The sequence below is a fragment of the Schistocerca gregaria genome, chromosome 3 (genome assembly GCF_023897955.1).
Source record: "Schistocerca gregaria isolate iqSchGreg1 chromosome 3, iqSchGreg1.2, whole genome shotgun sequence".
In the NCBI taxonomy this organism is placed as follows: Eukaryota; Metazoa; Arthropoda; class Insecta; order Orthoptera; family Acrididae; genus Schistocerca; species Schistocerca gregaria.
Window position 1 is genome coordinate 909,170,813 of NC_064922.1, and position 21,017 is coordinate 909,191,829.

At 44.0% G+C, this 21,017-nt stretch overlaps 1 protein-coding gene across 1 annotated transcript in view; it reads left to right on the forward strand.

The window, feature by feature from the left end:
- Positions 1-21,017, forward strand: part of LOC126355247 (serine/threonine-protein kinase meng-po) — a 385,368-nt gene that overhangs the window by 47,105 nt on the left and 317,246 nt on the right. Inside the window, exon 2 of the mRNA XM_050005528.1 lies at positions 9,202-9,414. The gene's annotated coding sequence lies outside the window, so the exon portion shown is untranslated. The remainder of the gene's footprint in view (positions 1-9,201; positions 9,415-21,017) is intronic.

A 21,017-nucleotide genomic window follows, 5' to 3' on the forward strand; every position in this document is an offset into this window, starting at 1 on the left:
ATTCGCACGACCTGTCGTCACATTCATTTGGATGTCACTGTATAAAAGTTCAGTCATCTTGCGGTAATTTAACAGGTAATGCCAACGGCCTAAATTCACACAGCCTAACTCACAGCCAATGGACAGAACTATCAAAATCTGCTTAATGCCTGGACTCTGGGATGTTCACCCTAAGGTACAGTCTGTAACAAGATCGGTAAATTAACGCTCAGCCGCTCTCTGTACGATTTCAGACGAATGTCAAACGTGACTGCCACGGCACGACCTATTCCAGTAACTGGCGCCTTCTTGTGACTTTGCTCGGCCATTATCAGCAACGCCGCACCCTGTCCAACACACTACAACGGGCCTCCACACAGTCTCCTGACGTAAACACAACTCAACACTCTGTTCTGTGCGAACTCTGCATTTACATTTTCGGCAGCTCACGACCTTATCAACTCGACAAATCCCCAGACCAAAACCAGGAAACGCTACTCGATCAACAGATCGCCGGCGAATTGCCAGAAAACTTGCTTGCACGGTACATCTCTAAACTCCATCTATGACTTCATAGTTAATATATACTACTTTTTTCTGATGTGAGAGGATAGAGGTTCCAGTCTTCATATGGACATCCTTATTTAGGTTTTCCTGGTTGTCCTAAATTACTTCAGACAAATACCAGGATTGTTTGTGCGACTGCTACGGTCGCAGGTTCGAATCCTGCCTCGGGCATGGATGTATATGATGTCCTTAGATTGGTTAGGTTTAAGTAGTTCTAAGTTCTAGCGGACTGACGACCACAGCAGTTGAGTCCCATAGTGCTCAGAGCCATTTGAACCATTTTGAACCAGGATTGTTTTTGATATGAGAAGGGCTTGTTCCATCCTCGTCTAATAACAGCTGTTAATATATAACTGCCTTTATGTATGAACTAAGTTATTTTTGCTACTCTTAACTTTTAACACCTTGACATGTCCAATATCCGACCAAAAGTTACGCACAGATGAATAGAAATAGAATTACTACTACCACTACTACTACTACAGCGATTGTTAACGTATACTTTTTTGTGGGGACCCTACAGCTGTCGCTATTCCCGCAACTCTGTCACCAAACGCCTCGATCTCCCCATTTTCCTCATCCTCTGCTTATCCTCTTCTTTCCATCGCTTCTTGGATATCCTTTATGTTGGGTCTTGCCCACTCGTCTCGTATAGAGAGCCTAAGGGATGCTGCGTTCTCGGAATGCTATACAACAAATCAAGCAAATAACATTAGTAGTTTTATTTCTATAAAGCAGATTGACAATACTTAACTTGTATCTTCAAAGGTGTCGCAAACGACGGCCTACATGCAACCAAGTCAGAGTTCATGTATGTTTGTCAACAGTTTCTGGATCACTAATAACGGTCCATAGCACTCTGCAGGGCCGTGCTAATGCTCTGCGAATATAGTCCACTAATCCGCTACTTAGCACTAATGGCCGGCGAGACAGGCAGGGGGCCGCCTACATTCACTTTCTGCAGGTGTCTATCCTGTCGTGACTGGGTCCTAATCTTCACTGTCTTCTCTAGTCTTCCGTTCTTCGTCCTGTTCCGGCGCTTGTGGTTACGCCACAACACTTTAGCCACTCCTTATGTGGTCTTCCCCATCTTCTCCTTCCAGGAAGTTAGCATGTACCAGCACTACTCACTTCCTTTCCTGTTACACTCGAAAATAGTGCGAGGGTAAATGGACTGTCTATATGCTTTCGTACGAGCCCTAATTTCTCATATATTGGTGGTGACTTACGTGAAATGTGCATTGGCAGCAGTAGAACTGTTTTGCTGTCTGCACCGAGCGCAGGTTCTCTAAATTTTATTTTCTCAATAGTGCTCGTCGAAAAGAAAAGAGCGTCGCCTCCCCTCCAGTAATTCGCATTTGAGTTCCTGCATCTCCATGATACTTGCGTGTTGTTCGAACCTACCGGTACCAAATCTAGCAGTCCGCCTCTGAACTGCTTCGATGTCTTCCTTCAATCCGGCCTGGTGCAGATCCCAGACACTCGAATAGTACTCAACAACGGGTAACACTAGTGTCCTATATGCGGTCTTCTTTGCAGATCAGCCACACTTTCCTAAGATTTTCCCAATAAACCGAATTCGGCCATTCATATTCCCATCTACAATACTTAAGTGCTCATTGCATTTCACATCGCTTTGTAGCATAATGCCTAGGTATTTAATCGACGTGATTGTGTCGAGCAGCTCACGACTAAAGATGTATCCGAACATTGCGGGTTTGTCTTTCCTACTCATCTGCATTTCCTCACATGTTTCTACATTCAGAACTAGCTACGATTCACCACACCATCTAGAAATTTTGTCTAAGTCAATTTGTATCCTCCTAAGTCAAAGACGACATCTTCCCGTGCGCCACAGCATCATCAGCAAACGGCCGATGACCGCTGCTTACCCTCTCCGCCAGATCATTTATGTATGCAGAAATTAGCAGCGGTCCTGGGACACTCCTGACGGTAGACTTGTCTCTGAGAAACACTCGCCGTCGATGGCAACGTAATGTGTTCTGCAACTTAAGAAGTCTTCGAGCCACTCGTGAATCTGGGAATCGTATGCTTACACCATCTTTTACAGTCGATAGTTTGCAAGTGTTACTCTGAGATGAAAAGATTAGCACAGGGTAGGAATTGGTAGCGGGCTGCATCAAACCAGTCAGAAGACTGATGAAGAAAAAAAAAGGGTTGGCGCCGTCGAAAGCTTTATGGAAAGCCAGGATATGGAATCCCCCTGTCTCCCTTCATCCATAGTTCGCAGGATATTGTGTGAGAAAAGGGAACGCTGAGTTTCCCGTGAGAGATCCTTCCTAAAATCGTGCTGATTTGTGCACAGAATCTTTTCCCTTGGCGGTGTAAAAGCATTAAACTTGTAGCACTATTCACTCAAAAGATACGACCACATATGTAATGTGGTGTCACCGCAAGACACCACACTTGCTAGGTGGTAGCATTTAAATCGGCCGCGGTCCGGTAGTATACGTCGGACCCGGGTGTCGCCACTATCAATGATGCAGACCGAGCGCCGCCACAGGGCAGATCTAATCTAGAGACTCCCTAGCACTCGCCCCAGTTGTACAGCCGACTTTGCTAGCGATGGTTCACTGACTTCTACGCTCTCATTTGCCGAGACGATAGTTAGCATAGCCTTCAGCTACGTCCGTTTTTCTCACTCCTAATTCCCTTGTCATGTTCCAGACCTCACGCCAGCCTGCGTGAACTAAAACGCGTGCATTTCGGTCTCCTTTAGGTATACGTGTTGGCTCTCCTGCAACCACAACATGTTACATATTTTGACACTCGCAAACTTACTCATCAAAACCTATAGGCTACTTCCCTTTGACCTAGAATGATGAAATTTAACAAGAAGCAACGTTGTGCGTTATAACTGAACCAGAAATCCTAAAACTGTTAATCTGTAAAGATGTCACACAAAATAAGTTTTTTGTCATGTTATCAGTGCATTTCTGTGCATTTATTAAGATCCCTTTTAACTGAAACGGTGAATCAAGTTGAAATTTGTATCACATACGATAGTCTATGGACTACGGTCCCTTGACGGCGTAAGAAATGTAAGCATCTACGCAAATACAATGAAAATAAATAGCCGTTTATGTCACATGTTTCGATATCCCGCCAGTATCGACATTGATAACAGACAAAATCGTCGAGATTCTCAATTCCCCGTATGGATGAAGTATCTATATACATAATTAAGTTTGTACAGAACCTTTCGTACATGAATCCAAGTTCCACTTTCCAGATTTTTTTCACTGTATGCTACCTGGTTTCAGGAAATATTGTTACCTGTGTTAGTGTGTCCACAACGTTACCATTTCTTTTTGAGTCATCGACCTTCTGACTGGTTTGATGCGGCCCGCCACGATTTCCTCTCCTGTGCCAGCCTCTTCAACCTCAGAGTAGCACTTGCGACCTATGTTTTCAATTACTTCGTGGATGTATTCCAATCTCCGTCTTCCTCTCCAGTTTTTAACCTCTGCAGCTCCCTCTAGTATCATCGAAGATATTCCTCCATGTCGTAACAGATGTCCTACCATACTGTTACTTCTTCTTGGCAATGTTTTCGGTATATTCCTTTCCTCGCCGCTTCTCCAGAGAACCTCCTCATCCCTTACCTTATCAATCCACCTAATTTTCAACATTCTTCTGTAGCACCGCATCTGAAATTCTTCGATTATCTTCTTTTCGGGTTTTACCATAGTCCATGTTTCACTTCAATAGAACGCTGTGCTCCAAAGGCATATTCTAAGAAATTTCTTCCTCAAATTAAGACCTATGTTTGAACTAGTAGACTTCTCTTGGCCAGGAATGCCCTTTTTGCGAGTGCTAATCTACTTTTTATGTCCACTGTGCTCCGTCTTCCTGATCACCAACCCTGATGTTAAGTTTCTCACTGTTCTCATTTCTGCTGCTTCTCATTACTTTCGTTTTTTTTTTTTTCGATTTACTCTCAATGCATGTTCTGTATTTATCAGACTGTTCATTTTATTCAATACACCTCGTAATTCTTCTTCACTTTCACTGAGGATATCAATGTCATCGGCAAATCTTATGATTGATATCCTTTCACCTTGAATTTTAATTCCACTCTTGAACCTTTCTTTTATTTCCGTCATTGCTTCTTCGATGTACAGATTGAACAGTAGAGGTGAAAGGCTACATCCCTCTCCTATACACCCCTTTTAATCCGAGCACTTAGTCCCTGTATGGATGATTGAAATAAATAGGTCATTTATGTAATTAACTTGAAAACAAACGAATCGAAAGCAAACCCAACAGAAAGGCGAGATGAGTCAGTGAGTAAACAAGTGGACAGAGAAAAAACAGCAGGGGACTGATACTGCGATAGGTGCTGTAGGTATCCAAGAGGTGTAGTGTCAGAGCACACACCTGCTGGCCCTTCACCACAGTAAAGGCCGTTCTACTTGAATCTGTGTCTGTAGTAGTACTCGCAGAATTGTTTACACTTCGGACGAATTTATTGCTGATAGTTAGTTCTAACAGTTCCTTCCGAGTACTTTCTGTCAGTGTCTGAGAGTCTTGCGAGAGTAGATGTCGGAAGCGTTTCCACATAGCAAGGTGAGAGTGTCTATGAGAGCTCACAGATTTTTTTATCGTAGTTCTGTGTGTGAAGGAAGAGGTTGCGATGGGAGAGCGTCGGCTTGCAGCTGCACTTTTAATACCTTTAGTGGGAAATAAAAAAAGGAAACGACCGTGTTGCTGAGAATAAAAGAGAGAATTCGGCAGGGATGATTTTTGAGTATGCGAGAATATCATTGTAGAGCTTGTGATGGAAAACCCACAACAATATGGAAATTGTTCAAGAATGACAGCGATGAATATGGAAGAAATACTCTTTATAATCGTATCCTAAATCGACGTCTGTCATATATAAAACCATTCATGTTAAAGACAGGCTACTTCTGTTACTACTATTTCCAGCATCAGCTACTTTTATTCTGTTTAATATTCGGTAGAGTAACAATTGCGATAAAATAATACTACACCAAATTCATCTTGATACCCACACACGTCCAAAAACCAAATAGGGCGGATATCTGTTAAATGGAGAGTTTCCGAACATACATTTACCCGAATGTTTTTACTTATATTGACTTAAGGAACCACTCGTAATTCCTGAAGATCTGTTCAACGCCCAATATGATAATAAAGGGTATTCGGAAATTTCCCTTATATACTTGTAGAACTTGCAGAGGGGAGTAAGTATATAATATTTTGAATAAGAGCCAATGTCCGGAAACGTTCGCTTTCCGTTCTACGACGCTTACAATTCAGATGTTTAATTCATCCACTCCTGTTTGAGGAATTGAAGTAGGAGTGACGCAGTACAATTCGAAAGGAGACGTAACGAAATACTCACTTTTCCGTTACGCACTTTTGTTTGCATTAACACTAAAATATGGCGTGTTTACATTATTACATAACAAAAAAAGACCCAAGCATACAGTACGTACAGAACAGTACTGATTCATTACAACAGCAGCTCGATGTGGCGACCACAAACTTGTTACAGATATTGTACCTACGATGCACGTTCTGGTACACACTCTTCACGCTACCTGGCGTCTCTTCTGTTCTTGATGCAGCGGTCAGAAGTCGTGCCAGCGGGTTTCCCTCTCTCTCCAAAGGAGCCTCGTAGCAAGGCAGACGTTAAGTGAAATCGCGTGACTGACGTAGTACACGTCATCCATCTACCCCACTGCATAGCAGGACAAGCTACTCTGCGAGTCTTCCGTGTCCCTCAGCAGACGTGGATGCGTTACACGTCTGAACTGAACCAGTCGTAAAATGGAAACGATACGTTTCCGGACATGGGTTCCTATTCAAAGTGTTATGTACTCACTCTTAGAAGTTTGTATCGTGAATTTCCGAACACCCTGCATGATCAATAAATACGACATTATATTAATAGAAGTTAAATGGCAAATTTACGACTTCCAAAACGATTACTTTCAGACATAACTTCACTTGTTTTTCTATGTCAATTAATCTATGTTATAAAAGTAATTTGCCTTATTCCTAGAGTTGTGGATATACTGGTAAATTTCTTCTGTGGAGGTGTTAAAAACCGTACTCATTTCGGCCAACAAACTTTGTTTCTTATCTCAGTTCCTGTAGTCTAATACCTGTACATTCAATGTGCTGATCTTTCCTCTTACAAACTAATTAAATGCACAAATTCGTCCCAAGTCCACTTCATGGTAGCTTTCTTCATACTTTGTTTACCGACACTTCGCTGACATTCACTCATAGTGCGTATCCATCGCGATAGTTGTCTAAACTGTTCCGACAATGCCGGTATATGATTACAGAGAAGCGTGTTGTAGTGTTCATGTGGCGTATTAGGTAGTGCGCTATTCTGTTATTCATATTGTCGTGGGATCGAGTCTCTAGAGCGACAATTTTTTTTTATTTTCGTTTGTTGATCCTATATAATATGATTATGACTATTTGTATGTTATTTGCTGCTTATCATTGTTTAAGCCTATAACTTCCGAAACCTGTCGTGCAGTTCTTTTTCAGGCAAAACGGGTGATTTCTTCAATCATCATGGCCCAAAACATGCAATTTCGTGGATACTCTTGATTTAATATCTGCATCAGTACGGGAAAATATATTACTGAGTTGTGATAGTGAACAAACTGTGAAATACGGCACAAATATGGGAAGCAATATCGCCGCCCAAGACTCTCAGCTCTCCCGACAAATTTGATATAGTTTCTCTTGTCTGAGAGCTACGGCGAGTAGCTCTTGACAGATGACGGCCGCTGTCTACACGAGAGGTCTAAACTCGTAGAGTGCGACTGACATCTTGCCCCACTCTCGGACACTGCCGGCGAGCTAGACATCACACACATCCATGCCCGAGGCAGGGTTCCAACTTGCGACCGTAGCAGCAGCGCGGTTCTGGACTGAAGCGCCTAGAACCGCTCGGCCACAGCGGCCGGCACGACACTGACTACTCTCAAAAGCTCTCTGTAGTTCAAAAACTCTTCCGTGTATACCTAGCTTAAAGTTTTGGCTCTTGCAATCCAAGGTTATGCTCATTTGTCGTTAGTTCCCCTCCACCCTCCTGTTCAGCCAGCCGCAATCCACCACCGCCCCTCCCCAAACAGGGATGCGAGGCGTACGTTATCCCTAAGGTAATTGTCTCGTGCCAAGTTATATGGATACCAAATTTGGTTGAATTTGCTGAAGGCGAATGAGAACTCTACTGGGCCACAAAAACAAACAGACACACACACGTATCTTTTCTGTGTTGGTGAGACCACGTTGTCCGCAATTGCAGTATAATTAAATAAAGTATTCCAAATCGGTGCTTACTACTATTAAAAATGGTTCAAATGGTTCTAAGCACTATGGGAGTTAACATCTGAGGTCATCAGTCGCCTAGACTTAGAACTGCTTAAACCTGAGGACATCACACACATCCATGCCAAAGACAGGATTCGAACCTGCGACCGTAGCAGCACCGCGGTTCCGAACTGAAGCGCCTAGAACCGCACAGCGGCCGGTTTATTAAAAATGAGGGGGATTTTAGCCTGTGCATTTCGTCTGATTCATTTAAAACTTCGTCAGTGGACCACCGACACAGTTTTAAATTAATAAAAAAATCATTTTAGGAGTTGCAAAGACGGATTTACAATCTGTTAAGTATGTAGCAGTAAGCATATACGACTGGACTACTCGTTTATTATACGTAGTAGTGTACAGATGGCTTCCTCGTAAAATGAGCCTGTCTGTTAGTGAAAACCGTATCAAAATTCCTGCAGTAGTTTCTGAGGCTAGCCTTTACGCCTTCACATACAGACAGGAAAACGCGGAAGGGCAGCTTAATTTATAATGTGTTTAGATGAGTTCCTGATGTATGTAAAAACTTCGCTTGCAGAAAGTACAGATAACTTTCAGATGATAATTCCTCTTTTTTTTTGTCAGTGGGTTAGTCAATAGTTGACACGAAAGTTTTTTTTACGTGCGAATGACTTTAGGAAACTGCTTGTGGCTGTAAAAGGCAGCCACGTGCGGATGTCAGAACGAGAGTCAGCACAGGAGACTCCCTACATGACAACACGCGGCGGATGCGTACACGGAAATGCGTGCCACATTCGCTAACCTAGACTACATTTGCCACGCAGGCCCCGCCAACCAAATCCTTAGGATGTATGGTGTCTCCATAATAACGACCCTCTCCTAGCTTGGTTACCTACTAGTATTTTCATAGATTTTGCGACAATGTGTTTCACTTTGACAAAGTAGCTTCGTGAAATATTTGCGATGAGGCCATTTCACGTATTAATCGTTGTGGCAACTTTTAGTTTGAGAGCTACAGAAAACTAGCAATAGTTCCTTAAATGCTGATTTTCGTGAAAAACTGTAACTTTTAGAATCTTATCGGCATAATCTGTACATCACTTGACTTTTCCACGTAGCTCGAAATGTTACATTGTTACGTCCATTCGTAGCACTCTTGTTTATTGCAGGTTTGAACATTTCCACAATAGGGAAACATATTAATGTCTTAGGGAGCACCTAATATAATCAAATAATGATCCCGTGATACGCATATACATGTCTCATTTGTGCTTTTTTGACTGTGCTGAACATTTGGCGTGTGTTTTCCAGATTTTCTTGAAGATTCCGGACTCGCTGGTGGAGGATGAGGCAGAGGACGACGTGTGCCGGTGAGACGAGGTTTTGGTTTCGCAAGTGAACCAGAGTGCGGCCATTGTCTGTCGCGTCGCGTCGCGTTTCCTCGTCTGTCGCCGCCTCGAGCAGTTGGACTCGGCCGCCTATTAATAGACAGCTTCGCGACCGCCCACTGCCCAGCTGCTGCCGGTAAGCTAAGCCACGCACAAAACAGCTTCAGCCCGAAACACCGCAGGCGAGTGCTTAACTGTCCCACAGCCACTCCATCACCATACGGCGCACTTTAGGTTACTCCGCAAAACGAAAATGGCTCACGACTTGTACATCGCACATCGTCACCTACTTACCGAGAGTTGGAGTCAGTATCTGACTGTGTTCTAGTACCTAGCAGTTGGGAACGGAAGCAGCGTAACAAGCTGGTAACAAAAGAATCTGATTTTATCATCATCATCATCATCATCATCATCATATTGAACAGCTTCCAGCCTCTGGCCGGGTCTGTATGGAACATAGCCGCCCCCCCCCCCCCCCCCCCCATCGTCTTCTGTCTTGCCACCATCTCTCCGTTTTCACCTTGGTCCAGTCTTCTCCTTTCTTCTGGACGCAATCCTCTACTCCTTTCAGCCATCTGTCTCTCGGTCTTCCTCTTGGTCTCTTCGCTTCCAGTTTCATCTCGTGTATCCTCCTGGGTATCCACTTCTCCTCCATTCTGTTAATGTGTCCGTACCATCTCAGCGTTGATTTCTCTATCTCCTCTTGTAATGGTTCCACCTTCATTAACTCTCAGATCCTCTCATTCCTTAACCTGTCTATCTTTCTCACTCCAATACTGTCTCTCAAGAATTTCATCTCACTAGCTTGGACTTTGCTTTTCTCTCTTCCTTTCATAACCCAGGTTTCTGATGCATATGTCAGGATCGGGACATAGTATGACCGGTATATAACCTTTTTACTGATTTGGGGTACATTCTTGCTCCATATCAGATATGTTCAAAAACGCTTCTCCTTTTCTCCCCTGCTCGTTTATTTTTCTCTCTCGTTTTTTCTTTTTTTTCATTTTCCTGTATCAGGCTTTCGAGGTATTTGAAACTTTCCACTCTCCTCAGTCGCTCCCCACCAATTGTTATTCCAGTTGTTCTCTCTCCTCCTTTCTTGTTGTGATAATCATCTCATTCTTACTTATACTAAATTTCATCCCATACTCTTGTACTGTTCGTTCCCATACGTGAAACTGCTCTTGTACTTCTTCCTTATTCCCCCAAATCATCAGATCATCTGCAAACAATATAGCTTTCATCTTCCTTTCACCAATTACTTGTGCTACTGTAATCATTATATCATCCATCACTACAATGCTTGTCCAAGTCGTGGGAGACGGCAACAGCATGAAGTAGGGTATTGCCTGTAGGAGCGAGGTACGGTGGGGACTGCGTGTGTGCCGGGATCGCTACAGTAGCTGTGAAGGTCCTACAGGAATCCTGAAAAGAGACGGTGAAGGGGATCTGGTGAAGTTACGATAGGCCCAGCAAACCAGTAGTGGATTATCATTTCTGCTTTCAAAAATAGAACGGGCATCGGAATCTGATTTTATAATGAATTGTATTATGGTACTCAGTGGGGATCAGTTCGAACACTGCCAACGCACAGAAGCCGCTCACGTTCATGGCTCAGGAAGTGGATAAGGCGCCTTTATCAGATAAGAATGTAAATAATAAAAATTTCACATGTAAACATCACACCTGCAATGTCTAGAGCAACACGTGAACAAGAGATTTCCGCGAATTGCTCGCCCTAATAAGGCTTGTATTAGACGCAGGCAAAGAAAGAAATAATCCCCAAACACAGATCAAACTGAAGAATATTAGCAGACACTGCAGTGCAGGTAATCCACTATATAAACATTGTGCAACCACAGTATGATGCAGTTACATCACTATTACTTATCAAAATTATTGTGTTGTCTCTTCACCTTTTTATGTTTTTGCACTATACAGCTGACTTGGGAAAATTGCATTCCATACTGCACTTACCATTCAGCTATTATCTTCATATTGTGTGTGATCTTAATCTCTCTTGGCGAATCAGCTGCCTGTTTTGCAGACGGGCCTCCAGCAGGGTGCAGTCGTTAACGAAAAATAATCCATCGAAAGTGTACATTAACGTCATTTCTAGGTGTTGCCTGTAGCATGAGCGCCTTCACTACATCGCACCTCCTTTCTACTGCTTGCCTACAGGGAACTCTGTGTAAAATAAATAAACGAAAGTACTAAGACAGACCTCGTCAGTTTGGGCCTGTGTTTTAGAGGAGGGTGTAGAGATACGATTGAGCGCCGGCCAGATCAATGGAGACGTTGACTTCAATCTCAGGAAAACGCCGGTCCCAGCGGTAAGACAACCGAAGTCTCTCAACTGAAGTCGTATAAGCCGAGAGCGACTTGCGCCCTCGGTGGCGTTTCGGAAGCTCTAAGGGGGTGGAGTTCGTGCCCAGCATTGGCCGATCGCGTCTGCTCTCCCCTGCTCCACCCTGCGCGGCATTCGGTCGGCTAGTGGATAAAGGGAAGGGGGTTTGAGAGTATGGGGGAAGCTCGTGGTAACAGAGACACCCACTCTACAGACATCATCAAGAAAATAACAGCAAAGTACGCTGCTCAAACAAGTGTTTCTAAAACGATAGCACCCAGCGGCACACACGACTGCAATACAAATTGTCTTCATATTATTTCAGTCACAATATATACTTTTATCTGACCTTAAGGCACTTTGGAAAACTAATTATTTTATTAATTTCATGTAACTTAACAACTGTCTGTAAATAAAAATGTTTCATAATAAAGTATGACAATTCACTTACCTTTTAGCTGACTAAATCACGAATATTTTGCCTCAGATTGATCAAAATGACGAGTGATAAACTACTGGCGAAAGTCACCAAATAAGTGAATAATAAACGGTTGGCAAGAGTCACTACGTCGCCATGGGATACGCTGCCGTGACAGACGATAGTGTTGCACGAATTCAACACGGAGCTGCGACGCGAAGATAGCTGATAGGCGTGAACTCGAGACATGGTACCCCCTTCGAACCCGACAACTTGCTTCCGGTACACAGGGAAAAGTTCTTCAGCGAACGTTCTAATGTAAGATACAAATACAGGGTGCTTATAAATGAATATCGGCGTTTATAATATTTATTACATTAAACTTAGAGTTATAAATGATATGTCAAATGAAAGCGCAACTCAAACAGTTTTACCAAGAGCCTTATGAATGTTCAATGTGAACACCATTTGGCGCACCGCACACATCAAGTCTATAGCCGAGTTCTTCCCAAACGTTGGTAAGTGTGTCTTCAGTGATTGTAGCAGCAGCTGCTTGAATCCGGTTTCTTAATTCAGGGAGGTCTGCTGGTAGCGAAGGTACATACACACGATCCTCGCTGAAGCCCCAAAGGAAAAAATCGCATGGCGTTTGGTCGGGGGAACGTGGACGCCATGCAAAGCAAGTCCTGTCATTGGGCCCCTTGTGGCCTATCCAGCGCTTGGGCTATAGACTGAATGTGTGCCGTGAGACAAATGGTGATCACATTGAACATTTCTAAGCTTCTTGGTAAAACTGTTTGAGTTGCTCTTTCACTTGGCATATCATTTATAACTCTAAGTTTAATTTAATAAATATTATAAAGCGTTAAAACCCCGATATTCATTTATAAACACCATGTACAACATAAGTCGCTCGGGATTTGATTTTCTACGCAGACAAGATCTTGGGACACATCTGAAAAATTTTGCTCACTGACAGTCTACTGGTCTCTTCCAGCAGTCTGAATGTCTTTAAACTACACCGTCCAGTCACATTAATGTGATCACTGTCTAAGTTCGACGTCAACGTGAATTAACCACTTACAGGCAGCAGGGAGCACTGGCGGTGGAGTGTATATAAATTGTGTCGTGTCGTGGTGGAACCATTGTCCCAATGCGTCAACGAAACGATTTATCTGGCTTCCATATGAGCACTGGCTTCTGAGCCGTAGCTGGAAGCGTTACTGAAATGGCTGTTTGTAAATTTTACGAGTGCCATCGTGGAGAAAATATACCGTGCATGTGATATGGTGCTATTCAAAACCGGCACCGAAGCATCTGTGGTGCACTATAGGCCTTAGATGACAGGGGTGAATAGTAGTTGCAGAGTAGACGCACAACTGTTGAGCAACTAATTGCGCAAATTAACCAAGGCGCTACCAACAGTGTCTCCTCAACCACCGTTCAGTGAACGTTGGTGCACGCGGGCCTCCGCAGCATGCACCTGGTTCATACACCCATCTTGTCTCTGTTCATCGGTGACGAAGGCTGGAATTTGCACTCCAGTACCGCAACGAACGTGCACTGAGTGGCCTTTTCAGGCGAGTCATATTCTAAGCTCCGACAGATACATGGCCGTTGGCGTACACGGCCCTGCAACAGTCGTTGGAATCGTTCAGGACGGAGGTGGGAGCGTTGTGGTCTGGGGAATGTTTCCGTGGCATTCGCTGGCTGATCTCGTGATTTTGGAAGGCACTATGAATCAACACAAGTATAAGTCTATCCTTGGAGACCATATCCAGCCCTACATGCAGTTTTTTTTTTTTCGTCGGCTTGAATATTTTTAGCAGTAGAACAATGCAGTTGGAAATGGACGTGCGTGGTTCTAAGAGCACCAGGGTGATTCTACCGTTCTCTCTTGGCCATCAAGTTCCGCGGATTTAGACCCAATCGAGAACGTGTGAAACCATCTCGATCGGGCTGTTTGCGCTACGGATTCCCGACCAAAAAACCTAGCGCAGCTGGCCAAGGATTTTGAATTGGCATGGCTCCACATCCGTGTCGGTGTACTGCAGAACCTCACTGACTCCTGCACGCCCGCGCTGCCAAGGGCGCTTATTCAGGCTTTGGCAGGTGTTCGCTTTAATGTGACCGGACCGTGTGTGTGCTTCCACACAGGGGGCGCACATTCGCTTGTCGAGGGAAGAGGCAGCCTGCACTTTGCGTCTACATGTACATAAACAGCTACTCTCTGCGATCATTTTGAAGTACATGTCAGAGGACGGGTTGGGGATGTTTTGGGGGAGTAGACGAGACAGCGAGGTGGTCGGTCTCATCGGATCAGGGAAGGATGGGGAAGGACGTCGGAGGTGCCGTTTCGAATGAACCATCCCGTCATTTGGCTGGAGCGATTTAGGGAAATCGCGGAATACCTAAATCAGGATGGCCGGACGCGGGATTGAACCGTCGTCCTCCCGAACGCGAGTCCAGTGTGCTAACCACTGCGCCACCTCGCTCGGAGTGCCAGAGGATGCTTCTATTCTACCACGTACTAGAGTACGGAAAGAAAGACTGTTGTGAGCGCTCTAATTAGCCTAATCTTATCTATGCCGTCCCTGCAGGGGCGATACGTAGGGGGGTAATAGTACATTGCTAAACTGCTAGCTGAATGTTGCTTTTTGAAACTTTTTAAATAGATTTCGGCGGGGTGATCGGCATCTGTCTTCATAAGTCTAGCAATTCAAGTTTTTGAGCACGTCCTTGACGTTCTTCCATGGGTCAGACAAACCTGTGTTCATTAGCTTTGTTTTCTTTGTATACATTCAATGTCTCGTGTTAGTCGTATTTATTACGGATCCCACGCACTTGAGCAATATTGTATGACGGGTCGCACGACTATTTTTTAAGCAGCTCCTTTGAAGGCTCAGTAGATTTTCCCAGTATTCTGCAACTGAACGGCAGTCCGTGCCAAATTTCACGCTGTCCGGGTGTGCGGGGCACGGCTCGGCGTGCCTAGCACTTGCTTGTCCTTTCCTGGGAGCACCCGGTACAGCGCGGCCTTTCGCCTAGTACTGCGGTGTGAGATTTATCGGGCGGCATGACTTTCGTTGCACGAAGGACGTTCACAGGTCCAGTGGCTGTTTTGTAGAAAAAGTGGCAATCTGGCAACCTATCGGCACAAGCCTTTAAAAATGAATGGGAATGACGGAAGAGAGGGATAAGAATCCTCAATATTTATTACGCACTCGCATAAGCAACGGTGCTGCACATTTGCTATGATACAACATATCAATATTACAATATTACAATACCGTGTACAGTTTAAAGATTTAGTTGACAATGAAGGAGCAAAGAACTACAACGATCGACAGACGAGAATCATCGTTCAGTACTTCTAGAAGTACTTTGATCTAAACTTGCGGCATGAAGCACGATATGAAATTAGTGCAATGAATAGTAAAATTCTGAAGTTGCACGCATTATTTCACTGTCAGCTTCAACAGTTTTCGATGGGAATGAACGAAGAGTATGGAGAATTTACATATTACCGGTAAGTAGGTTGGTTGAGTTAAGGGGCATGGCTGGAACAATTTTTCGTTACAAAACTCGCTACTGTTGAATGTATGCAAGAAAAAGGTGCGCAGGAGCGAAAATTAAAACATCCGGAAAGGGTTGCAGACATCGACTCGACTGCACACTGGAAACAAAGCGAAATTGCGAGGTGAAAAACAACTTCTTTCTGTTTTGACAGGGATGATTTTAGCACATTCTGACAAACTCACTCCAGTTCCCTGCTCATAGTGTCGTTAAAGAAACTGCGAGGTTGAAATATTCATTGTGGCCTTGTGAAGGATAGCTGACAGAACATTTTGCTGTTATCGACACGTTTTACCGTTTCAGTTCAAAGAGTTCTGTGGATGTGCACATGTAACGGATTCCCATTTTAATGACAAAACCTTTTAGGTTAAAACTATCCAGGACGTCCACACTGCTTTCCTCAGGTAGTTTTCACGTTTCCATAATGAGGCTGCAAACGTGCTGCAGTATTTCGATTCACGTATTTGTGTGAGAAACGTTTTTTCGATTATGAAACTAAATAAATCATGACTGCATGGGAACCAGAGTGCGAAAATCTGTGAAAATCTTTTTGGCTATCCGTACGCAGACAGTTTGAAACAGGCAACAATTACAGTATGTCTCCGGAGCGCCAAAACGATTAAAAATTACCGATTTTCTTTTTGGTAATCTATGTTGTTGAGAAGTGTGAAATATAAAACAAAGTGCGACTGCACTGCCATTTAAATGCGGCGCGTTCGTAGTTTCCCACTCCACATCCCCCCTCCAAGCGTTCAGACGGCGTGCGGTGGGAGTGGGGGAAACCTGCAGCGAGGACTCCTATGGCCCTCGAGCCAAGGCACAAAATGCCAAACCAAATCTTGCCCGCCCCTCAGCGTATGGGATCATTCCATTACACACACTTACAAACTGTTATACCCAGGTATCTCTATGAGTTGACTTATTTCAACTGTTAACGAATGCTGTTATAGTTACAAAATATTACGTAAACGGAGTAGCTAACTTTCAGAATGGAAACTAACGATCCTATGCACTCTTGTCGCTGGGGTAGGCCACACATTAGCAGCGAGCATCGATTGTTTTACAATAAACAAGTTTTTGAAGCAAATGTTACTGCAGAACACTCAAAAGATCCAAATTTCCAAACTTGTAACTTTCACTTGTGACATTGTTTTATCTTGCCTAGTGTCATCAGTTATCATCATCGTCGTCGACAACGTCATTGTCGTCATCATCATCCATTTGATATCCGCTGTCGGATAAAGGTCTCTCCTTCTCACTGCTACGCATTACAGGCGTTTCGATTTGAGCATGCGTATCTCTCCTGCACATATTGCAGTGTTATCTATCCATCTTCGGTTAGGTCTTTTCTTCTCCCTCGGAATCCAGCAAAGAACTTAATTGGTCCACCTGCCATCCCAGTCCCGGCCACCGCCATTTCATCCTAACTGCAGCCATAACTGCGTCTGCCGTTCCATTCTGTTTCCTGACTCACTGATTATTTGCTTCTCTGTGTCTCCTACTATTTCCCTACACACGCCACTTCATGATTCGCTAAGCGACCCCCAATTTTTTAATGGTTTCCGCGTTAAAAGTCCAAGTCCTACAACATCACTCAGAACCGGTCATACACTTCGATTGTACCCGTTCATAACGTCAGCTTATTTCTTTGCCAGCTTGAATGCAATGTCATTTTACCCGCTTACTGATAAATACCTTGTTGATTACGGGCAGGAGGCTGAAAAATCTGAAGTTTATTATGTTTTGTATGGCGTCCTTTTTCTGGCGTACAAAAATTACATTATTGTTCTACAGTCTGGGAGTTGCCTTCCTCTGCTTGGATCGGCTGATTCTCCACCGCCTCCTCACTATAAACAGGAAATCCAGGTTAATGCGCTGGTTGAGACAAACTTCTTCAATTCGCAGTTTAACGCTGTTACTATGGTATCTAACTCAGGGTGCTTGTTGGGAGTTACTGGGAAACATGACAGACAACGGATCAGGAGACAGATTGGAGCGTAAAACGTAGTTAAGACCCTAATGATACTGAAATGGAAGCCAAACGAACGGATGGTCGGTACACCAAGGATAGACACAGTCTGCTGATTCCAGGAGACAGTAAAAGATCGAAAGGACGACCAAACGGAAGGCGGATAGGTGTTACAAGAATGCTTGCTGCAGCATATTGGATGCGTACAGGTGAAGACTGTGACACACGGTCGGGTCTGGGGGAACTTTTATCCAACAAAGGATAGCTAATGGCCGCTGCAGCTATTGCTGTTAGACCTGCTGCTGCTGATGTTGCAGTGGGCCTAGTGTATTTGGAACATTAATTATTCTTACCCTAATGTCTATCATATTATTATTACTGCTTTAACATTGCATCAATGGCTGTCAAGTCACTTATGATTCAATATACAGGTATTTTTCAAGAGGATATAGAATGATCCAATAAATTTTTGACGAGACAAAAAAAACCATAGCATTATTGAAGCCACCAGAACATAATCTTATGCTAGGTAGACATCACATTTCATCAATTAAGATGGTACACAGCACAGTAGCTAACAAAAGAGAGGCATTGTACAAGCATTCTTTAACTTGTTTAAATGTATGTGTAGCTGAAGCTATGTCTGAAAAACAAGTAGCTAATGATCAAAATAATCATTTCCTGAATTAATACTAAATGAGATGTATACAGCCATTCGTAGTATGAACGAAGGAAATAATCTTGTTTCGATAGAAATGGCCAACATCAATCATGTCAGACACTCTGTCGATCTAGCGATTTACCAGGGACTGTTTCCTTAAGAGGTTTCAGATGTTCCGCGCACTCGGAGCAGAATTTAGCGGACACCTCGACCAGGTCCTGCGGCCTTTTCTCCTGCCGAGAGTATTTTAATCTGCCAGGAAATTTCAGATCAGCGCATACTTTGCTGCAGAGTGCAAATTCATTCTAGAAACAATCGCTTGGGCTGTGGCCAAATCATTTCTCCACAATGTCCTTCCTTCAGGAGCGCTAGTCCAGTAAGGTATGCAGCAGAACATGTGTGAAGTTTGGAAGATAGGAGATGAGGTACTGGGGGAAGTGAAGCTGTAAGGTGGAGTCGTGGGTTGCTTTGTCGGAAGAGCGATTGCCCTCATAAAGCAAATGGTCGGGGTTTGGGTCCCGGTCTGGCAGACCGTATAATCTGACACGAGGTTTCAAACTTTTATTTGTTTGCAGGTGCATGTTTTTAGTTCCAATTAACACTGAGATCACGCCAGTAAAGGAGCCAAAATGAAACAAAGCAGTCGATTGGCAAACTAGAGTATCGTGCGGTGATTCGTTTTCTGCATTTGAAGGGAAGCAGTTCATGCTGAGCTGATGGAAGAGTATGAAAGCAGGTCACCATCATGTGATACAGCCTTAGGTGGCGCAGATGCGTCCAGTGTGGTTAAAGATGTCTGTAAGACGAAGACGTATGTGGTAGACCATCTGTCTGAAGAGCTGGGATCGCAATAAGAGTCCCTGATGCTCGAAGAACAGCGTATCACAATTTTGCCGATGGCGAAAAAGGTAAAAATCAATAAGAGATCAACCCACAGGACATTTTGAACATTACAAAGGTCGCCGTCCGCTGGATTCTGTGACTGCGCCTACCCATTCAAAAAGCCCACGTGATCCCAAGCAACAATGGAAATACTGCGGCTTTATTATAGCAATCCATATGTCATCTTGTATCACCATGACCCCGAGACAGCGGAAACATGTCTTCACCACGACGGAAAAAAGGCAAATACCCAACCATCATCGGACATGGAGGTACTGAGTGTTCCTCAGACTGCATTAATCTAGTGCTAATATACCGTCGAGTCATATTAATGTGATCAACTGTCACAAGTCTGAATAACCACCTTCTGCAGCGCAGAGCGCTGCAAGATGTGCAGGAAGAGGGTCAATGAGGTTCTGAAAGGTAACGTCTGGGATGTGGAGATATGTCGATTACAGGGGGGTGGCCAGCTGTGCCAGGTTTCTCCGTTGAGGATCAATGCGCCAACAGCCCGATCGAAATGGTTCCATAGACCCTCGACTGGGTTTAGAGGTTTCATGGTCAGGGGTATACGGTTAACTCATGCTGGCGCTCTTAAAACCACTGAAGTACATTGATAGATGTGTGACACGTTACGTCATTCTGCTGGTAGATGCCAACAAAAATGGTTCAAATGGCTCTGAGCACTATGGGACTTAACTTCTGAGGTCATCAGTCCCCTAGAACTTAGAACTACTTAATCGTAACTAACCTAAGGACATCACACACATCCATGCCGAGGGCAGGATTCGAACCAGCAACCGTAGGGCTCGCGCCTAGAACCCCTCGGCCACACCGGCCGCTTACAAAACACACCCTTAAGAACGTCAGTTAAGGCGCTCTGCTCCGCATTACGACTAAGACTGCACTACATCTACATCTACATCTACATACATACTCCACAATGCACCATATGGTGGGTGGCGGAGGGTACCTCGTACCACAACTAGCATCTTCTCTCCCTGTTCCACTCCCAAACATAACGAGGGAAAAATGACTGCATATATGGCTCTCTATGAGCCCTAATCTCTCTTATCTTATTTTTGTGGTCTTTCCGCGAAATGTAAGTAAAATTGTACTGCAGTCAGCCTCCAATGCTGGTTCTCCAAATTTCCTCAGTAGTGATTCACGAAAAGAACGCCTCCTTTCCTCTAGAGACTCCCACCCGAGTTCCTGAAGCATTTCCGTAACAATCGCGAGATGATCAAATCTACCAGTAACAAATCTAGCAGCCCGCCTCTGAATTGCTTCTATGTCCTCCCTCAATCCGACCTGATAGGGATCCCAAACGCTCGAGCAGTACTCAAGAATAGGTCGTATTAGTGTTTTATAAGCGGTCTCCTTTACAGATGAACCACCTCTTCCCAATATTCTACCAATGAACCGAAGACGACTATCCGCCTTCCCCACAACTGCCATTACATGCTTGTCGCACTTCATATCGCTCTGAAATGTTACGCCCAAATATTTAATCGACGAGACTGTGTCAAGCGCTACACTACTAATGGAATATTCAAACATTACAGGATTCTTTTTCCTATTCATCTGCATTAATTTACATTTATCTATACTTAGAGTTAGCTGCCATTCTTTACACCAATCACAAATCCTGTCCGAGTCATCTTGTATCCTCCTACAGTCACTCAACGACGACACCTTCCCCGTACACCACAGCATCATCAGCAAACAGCCGCACATTGCTATCCACCCAATCCAAAAGATCATTAATGTAGATAGAAAAAACAGCGGACTTATCACACTTCCCTGGGGCACTCCAGATGATACCCTCACCTCTGATGAACACTCACCATCGAGGACTGCGTACTGGTTTCTATTACTTAAGAAGT